We start from the raw sequence: 7,909 nt of genomic DNA, 5'->3' as shown, positions 1-7,909 counted from the left end.
AGATATATTGTAAAAGACTGACTATATTTCCCTCCCTCCTATCCCACATCCCACTTGTTCTGTTCTCTGCTTTGATCCCATCTCTTTTCAAAAGTGGGTGCTTCCAACTTCCCTCCCCCACAGCCTGCCCTCCCTTCCATCATCCCCCCTCTGATCCCCTTCCCCCCTACTCTCCTGTAGGGTGAGATACCCTATTTAGTGTGTATTTCATTCCCTCCCTAAGCCTATTCTTCCCCTCCACTGTAACCATTTTCCCTTGCCTCTTTTATATGAGATAGTTTATCCCATTCTGTCTCTCCCCATTTCCTCTCATTATATTCCTTTCTCACCTCTTAATTTCACCTTTTAAGTATCATCCCTTCCTTTTAAATTAGTCCTGTGCCCTCTATCTTTGTATACCTGTACACATATATACACACATTTACATATGTATTCATATACCCATATACCCTCCTATATAGACGTATATATGTATGTATGTATACACACACACATTTCCATTCCCTTCAATTATTCTCATACTGATAAAAGTTTCATAAGTTATAATTATTGTTTTTCCATATAGGGATGTAAATAGTTCAACTTTGGTAACATCCTTATGATTTCTTTTCCCTGTTTACCTTCTCTTGCTTCCTGTACCTGAATGTCAAATTTTCTATTCAACTCTGATTTTTTCTTCAAGAATGCTTGAAAGTCCTCTATTCCACTGAATGACCAAATTTTCCCCTGAAACATGATACTCAGTTTTGCTCAGTAGGTAGCAATCCAGATCCAAGAAGGTTTAAGCAAGAGCAATTACCCCTCAGACTGGTCACTTGGTCCCCCTACAATCTGTAGGCCAGGAGCTCTGAAGCAGCCATGTGGCAGCGGCTGCACTGCCATTGTGACTTAGCTGCTTCTTGCCCCAGGGGCAAAGGACGGATTGCACTCCCAAATTTCCAGGTCCCAGAGTCCACACTGCAGTGACCTCTTACTTTGTCCTTAGCGTGTACGGGTTGATAATTCTGGAAACCGCCTCAGCTGCTGGTGATCTGAAGTCCCTCCAGCTAGCGGCTAGTCAGGCCTGCCCTGCGGCTAAGACCTCTGGCTTATGTGGCTGGGGTTGGCTCCCAGAGCGCTGCACTGGCTGCTTCCTGCCAGCCTGCTGGGCTGTCCTCAGCTGGAGGTTAACTTCTCTGTGTCATTTTGTGGGTTCTGTGCCTCCAAAGTTTGTTCAGTCACCTTTTACATGAATTGGAGGAGGTGGGAGCTGGAGCCCCTGTTTCTACTCTGCCATCTTGACTCCACCCCCCACCCCTAGACAATTAATTCTCTTTAGACAATTCTCATTTCTGCCCATTCACTATAATTTTTTCCCTTTATGTCTTCAGAATTTCATTCTTGAGGATATCTCATTCCTCCTGCGTTTGAGATGCCTGAGGGATATCCAGTTGAAGATATTCAAAAGATATTTTGGTGATGAAGGTCCGGACTTCAGGAGAGACCCTAGGGCTGGATACACTCGGATCTGGTCATCATCTGATAGTTAATAATTGTACCCAAGGGAGCTGATGAGATCAACCAAGTGAATTAGCATAGAGTGTACTGAGCTTTAGGGATTACTCATGGCTAGTGGGTGTGATATGGATAAAGATCCAGCAAGAGTCTTGGAAGGAGTGGTAAGAAAGGGAGAAGAAGCAGGAAAGATTATTAACTTGAAAGCCTGGAAAACAGAGAGTTAGCAGGATGAGAAGGTGGGAGGAGCATAGGTCTGACCACGTCACTCCCCTGCTTAACAAACCCCAGGGGCTCCCTATTCTTTCCAGAATCAAATAAAAACCCTCTGGCTCAAAGCTCTTTATAGACTATCCCTTCTCCCTCACCCCACTCCCCTCTAGTCTTCTTATACCTTACTCCCCAACACAAGTTCTTCTAACCAGTGACATTGGCCTCTTTGCTATTACACAAACCAGACCCTGCCCCTCTTGGTTCAGGCATTTCCTCTGGCAGTCCTCCAGGTGTGGAATGCTCTCCCTCCTCACCTCGGCCTTCTGGCTTTGCTGGATTCCTTCAAGTCCCAGCTGACATCGCCCCTTCTGCAGGGAGCCTTTCCCAGCCCTCTTGATTCTAGAGCCTTCTGTTAATCATCTAATCAGTGCCTCTGTTATTTCCTATTTATCTTATATAGCTTTTTTTTGGGGGGGTACGTATTTGTTTGCTCATTATCTCCCCTATTAGACTATGAGATCCTTTTGTCTTTTTGCATCCTCATTGCTTAGCACAGTGCCTGGCACATAACAGGCATTTAATAAATGCTTATTGACGCGCTGCCTGATTAAAAATGTCAAAAACTTCAGAGGCTACAAAAGAGAGATTCAGAGATAGGAAATACCTTAAAGGTTGTTGAGGATCATCTTATTTTACAGATGGAGAAACTGAGGCACTGAGTGGTTGTGACTTGCCCAAGGACACACAGCTAGTCGGTCTCTGAGGCAGAATTTGAAATTAGGACTTTCAGACTCCAAGTCCAGATCTCTGTGTTGCCTTGGACTGGGCAAAGCTGCTTTGTTTACAAACTTGCCTAAGTCGATCCCCTCATTGCTGCCTATGTGTACATGTCGTTACTCTCGATAGAATGGAAACTTTTTGAGGGTAGGGATTGTTTCATTAGAATATGGGGACTGCTTAGCTTTTGTCTTTCCCCCAGTGACTAGATCAGTGCCTGGAACATAGCAAGTACGGCACCTAATAAAATGCTCATTGGTTGATTGGTTGGCTTTGGAGTGCCGAGTTCAGGGCTCTTCAAACAATGACTGCTCTTCCCTAGGAAAGGTCTGGGCTTATGGAGATACAGAAGGCATTGAAAGCAGGCATGACCATTTCACATGAAAGGGACAGAGCATCTCATAGACTCAGCAGCCCAGACTGAAGCAGCTGAGGCCGATGCCATCTGACCCTTGACTAAAGGAAGGGATGGAGACTGAGCAGGTTGGAGGTGCTTACCCGAGGGCCATTTCCACCTCAGGGTCAAGCGTTGGACTTGCACTCAGCTGACTGCATAGATCGCAGAGAGCCTCTGGCTGCATCTTCAAATACAAACAAAGCCCTGAGGGCAGAAGGGCAGGAGACAGGAGGGCCAAGCTTGGTAAATGTCCACTGACATCTGCAGCACCTGCCCCTGCCCCTCCAAGCTTTCTGTGCCTGAGCCCGGCACAGCTGAGGCTGCCATGGGGACCACATCTGTGAATGAAGCGGATGGGAGGAATGAAAAGTATCTGCGGATGGCAGGTGTTTCCTAAAGCCACAATTCAATTAGGAGGCAAGGGGAGTCAAGGTCATCGTCGATATTTACTGAATGAGGATGCCTCATAGGAGTTCAGCTTTAAGGCTGATCTCTAGCAGAGAGCCAAGCAAAAGCAGGAGTTGTTGTTGGGGTGAAAACAGGAAGCACATAGAAGCCCTTCCAAGGACGAGTGACTTGTGTAAGGTAACAAGTGGCAGAGACAAGGATTGCTTTGTGGCCTCATCTGTCCTCCGGAACCAGGGTTAGTTGAGGAATTGGATCTGAGCTCAGTTACCTCTTCAAGTGTTTTTTGATTCCCTACTTGCCGTCTCCTGGTTCTGCTTCAGGTCACATCTGTCCATATAGGTCATCCCAGGTGTCTCTGAAGACTTGAGTGTGAAGCCTGGCTCTGCTACTGACTAGAGGCATATCAGTCACTGACTGCTCCTTTATGGGACTCACTTGTCTCCTCCATAAAATGAGAGGGATAGACTAGATCAATCAATCAAACCAATCAAACAATTGACAAACATTTATCAAGTACTTCCCATATGGCAGGCACTGTGCTAAGTCCTGGGGATACACAAACAGGCAAAGGACAGTCCCTGCCCTCAAGGAGCTTACAATCAAATGGGGGGGAGGGAGACAACATGAAAACAAGTATATACAAAGCAAGCTATATACATGATACATATGAAATAATTAGTGGAGGGAAGGCATTGGAATTAAATTAAAAGGGGTGGGGAAAGGTTTCCACTAAAAGGTGGGACTTTTGTTAAATTTAGAGGAAGCCAGGGAAGTCAGTAGGCAGAAAGGAGAAGGGAGAACCTTTCAGGACTTGTAAGAGTCCTTCCAGTTTTTAACATGCTTTAAAAAGTTTTTTTCTTCATTCTTTGATATTTTATTTGTTACCAAGACTATAAAATATTTGGAAGTCAACCTAAGAACACAAACACTATCTAACTCAAAAGGAGGTAAGGAAAATTCCTTGTGAATTATAAATCACTATGTAAGCGTAGAGTGTTATTTATTAAACTGACCTTTCATGCTAACACATGAGACACTGGAATTAAGGCAGTTTCTATGTATCTTAAAAAAAAGCCCTTATGATTAGGGGTTTATGAATACAAAGGCAAAATGTTCCCTACAGAATAAAAAAGAATAAATAAATGGAGAAATGCTAATTGCACATGAGTAGGCAAAGCCAATATAGTAATAAAAATGATAGTATTTCTTAAATTAATTTACTTATTCATTGTCATACCAATCAAACTTCCAAAAGATGACTTTTAGAGTTAGAAAAAATAATATTTATCTGGAGATTTAATTACATTAAATTTAAAGTTTTTGTACAAATAAAACCAATGTTGCCAAGATGAGAAGGAAAGCAGAAAATTGGGAAAAAAAATTTTGTAGACAGTTTCTTGGACAAAGGTTTCATATCTCCAATATATAGAGAACTTTGCCAAATTTATACGAATATGAGTCATTCCCCAATTGACAAATGGTGAAAGGAAATAAAGAGGAATTTTGGATGACGAAACCAAAGCTATTTATAGTCATATGAAAAAATGCTCTAAATCATTATTGATGAGAAATGCAAATTAAAAGTTTTGAAATATGATCTCACACCTATCAGGTTGGCTAAAATGATAGAAGGGGAAAATGAGAAATATTGGAGGGGATGTGGAAACATTGGTTACACTATTGGTGGAAGTGTAAATTGATCTCATCGTTTTGGGGAGCATACTGGAATTATGCCCAAAGAATTAAAAAACTGTTGTATGTTTTTTTATCCAGCAATTTCTCAGGGTGATCAGGGAAAAAGGAAAAGAACCTATATGTTCTAAAATATTTATAGCAACTCTTTGTGGTGGCAAAGGACTGGAAATTGAGGGGATGCCCATAAATTGGGGAACGGCTAAAAAAGTTGGGGGATATGATTGTGATGGAATACTACTATGTTCTAAGAAATGATGAGCACGTTGATTTTGGAAAACCACGGAAAAAAGACTTGCTTGCATGAAATAATGAAGAGTGAAGTGAGCAGAACCAAGAGAACGTTGCATACAGTAAGTGACATTACTTGAAGAATAACTCTGAATGACTAAAGCTATTCTAAGTATTATATTCAAATCAGCTAAAGGACCTATGAAAGATGTTATTCTCCTCCAGAGAAAAAAATCAAAAAATACAAGTATGCATAATATGGTTTACATTATCTATATCTTTATTTCAGTATCACATGATGGCCTTCGCTAGTGTGGAGTTGGGAGGGAGGGAAGGAGACAGTTTCAAACTTAAAATATAACCAAAAAAAAATGAATAGAATTAAATTTAAAAAACAGGTTGATTAGTGGAACAGATTAGGTACATGCCATTTAGAACCAGTCCAACATTGTAGCACAGTGTTCAATAAACCCAAAGACCCTAACTACTGAGGGTAAGAATTCTCTATTCTATAAAACTTCTAGGAAAACTAGAAAACAATTTGTTGGAAATTATGTTTAGATCAACATGTTACGCCATATACCAAGAGAAGCTCCAAAAAGATATGAGAGACACAAAAGGTCATGTCAGACAAGTTCAAGGACTGAGGAATAAAACAATTTTCTGTGCTATGGCTGGGGAAAAATAAATGGACATTTTGTATACATAGAATTGGAAAGTTTTTTGTACAAACAAAATCAACTCAGTTAAAATTAGAATAAAGAGTTAACCCGGGGTGGGGGGGACAGGGAAGGGGGAGATGGACAACTTTGATAAAGTTCTGATGTCCAAGATAGATAAGTACCTGATTCAAATACATAAGAATTACGGCCACTCCTCAATAGTCAAAAGATTCTCAAAAGAAATCCATTTTTGCTTTATGAAAAAAAAAATGCTCTAAATCTGTAATAAAACAGAGAAATGCAAATTAAAACAACTCAGATCTATCAGATTAGCAAAAATAACAAAAAAAGGAAAGTGATAACTGTTGGAGGGACTTCGGGAAGGCAAGCATACTGATGTGTACTATTGTTGGTGCTATAGGTTGGTCTAGCCATCTAGAAAACAATTTGGAAATACACCCCACAAAATCACTAAAATGTGCATACCCTTTGCTGGGGACCACTTGTCCTATACTCCAAAGATATCAAAGAAAGAGGAAAAGAACCCATATATACAAAAATACTTATAGCAGATCTTTTTGTTATGGCAAAGAACCAGAAACAAAGGAGATACCCACCAACTGGGGGGAAGGGTTGTACAAATTATGGTATATAAATGCAATGGCATATTATTGGGCTGTAAGAATTGAGGAAGGGTACTGTTTCAGAGAATTCTGGGAAGACTTATATAAACTGATGCAGAGTGAAGTGAGTGAAACCAGGAAAACAATTAGTAAGAATACCAAAAATTATAACAGTATTGCAAAGAAAAACATCTTTAAAAAACTTAAGAATTCTGATCAATCAGAACTCCAGAGAAATGAAGACATCTATTGCCAACATCTTCCTTGAGGGATAGTAGAATCAAGGTGCAGAATGAGACATGCATTTTTGGATATGGCAAACAGGGATTTTTGTTTGACTTAAATTGTTACAAATTGTTAATTTGTTTGACTTTAATTGTATCAGAAGAAGAAAAAAAGGTTATTGAAACTTTAAAAAATGCACAGAAAAGTTCAGGAAACACAAATTTTGATAGCATTGAATTTATTAAATACTTAAAAATAAAATTAATAGAAATTTGCAATTTTACATATATTTAAAAAATCTTTGTATATGGAAATATTCATTTTTTGGTTTGTTTGTTAAGTACAGAATAAAAAAATGAAATTAAACATTTTATTAAGACCTTTTGTTTTTACATCACCTTTATTCCCAAATAAATATATTTCTCTCCCCTCCTTTGACCATTAAGCCATGCATGAGAAAAAACAGCACAGAGAAAAAGCAGCATAACCAACATATCAACTGAGTCTGATAGCAAAAACAATATTTCATACCCACAGTCCCTCAACTACTGCAAAGAAAGGAGGTAGGGGAGCTTTCTCATTTCTTCTCAAAGGCCAAGCTTAGCACTGTATGGCTCCACTTCCTTTACAGTACAACATTGGAAAGGCCCAGGAAGTTGCAAACTAGACTAGTTTACATTACATAATACCCTAAAGGGCAGGAACACAAAGGTCATTCAAAAGTTTGAGCTGAGTTAAAAAGCAACTGTTTTCAGTCAAATGTCTTTTGAGAGGCAAAGAGGGAGTTCAACACAGCCTTCTGTAGTTGTGTCTAATAATAGAAACACCAACTCAAAGTGAAATATAGGAGCTAGTAATTGCTAGAGGTACTTCATGAGAGCTAGTTACTGCTATGATAAAAAAAAAAAAATCAAACATAGGGAAATAGCATGGTGCAGGGGAAAAAGCAATCCCTGGAAGACCTCGGTCAAATCCTGCCTTTGATGCCTATGACCCATTAGAAATGATCTTAGACAAGTATGGTGTAGGTCTCAGTTTATCTATAAAATCAAAGGTTTAGAGTAAATGCTGAGGTCCTTTCCAGCTCTAAAATTATGCTCCTACTAGTGTTTAGCACATTGTAAGCATTTAATGCTTTTTTCCATCCATCCATCCATCCATCCATCCATCCATCCATCCATCCATCC

The sequence above is a fragment of the Petaurus breviceps genome, unplaced genomic scaffold (assembly GCF_028583685.1).
Source record: "Petaurus breviceps papuanus isolate PSGF00001 unplaced genomic scaffold, PetGlider_PUasm1.0 101, whole genome shotgun sequence".
Lineage (NCBI taxonomy): Eukaryota > Metazoa > Chordata > Mammalia > Diprotodontia > Petauridae > Petaurus > Petaurus breviceps.
This window is presented reverse-complemented; position numbering follows the sequence as displayed.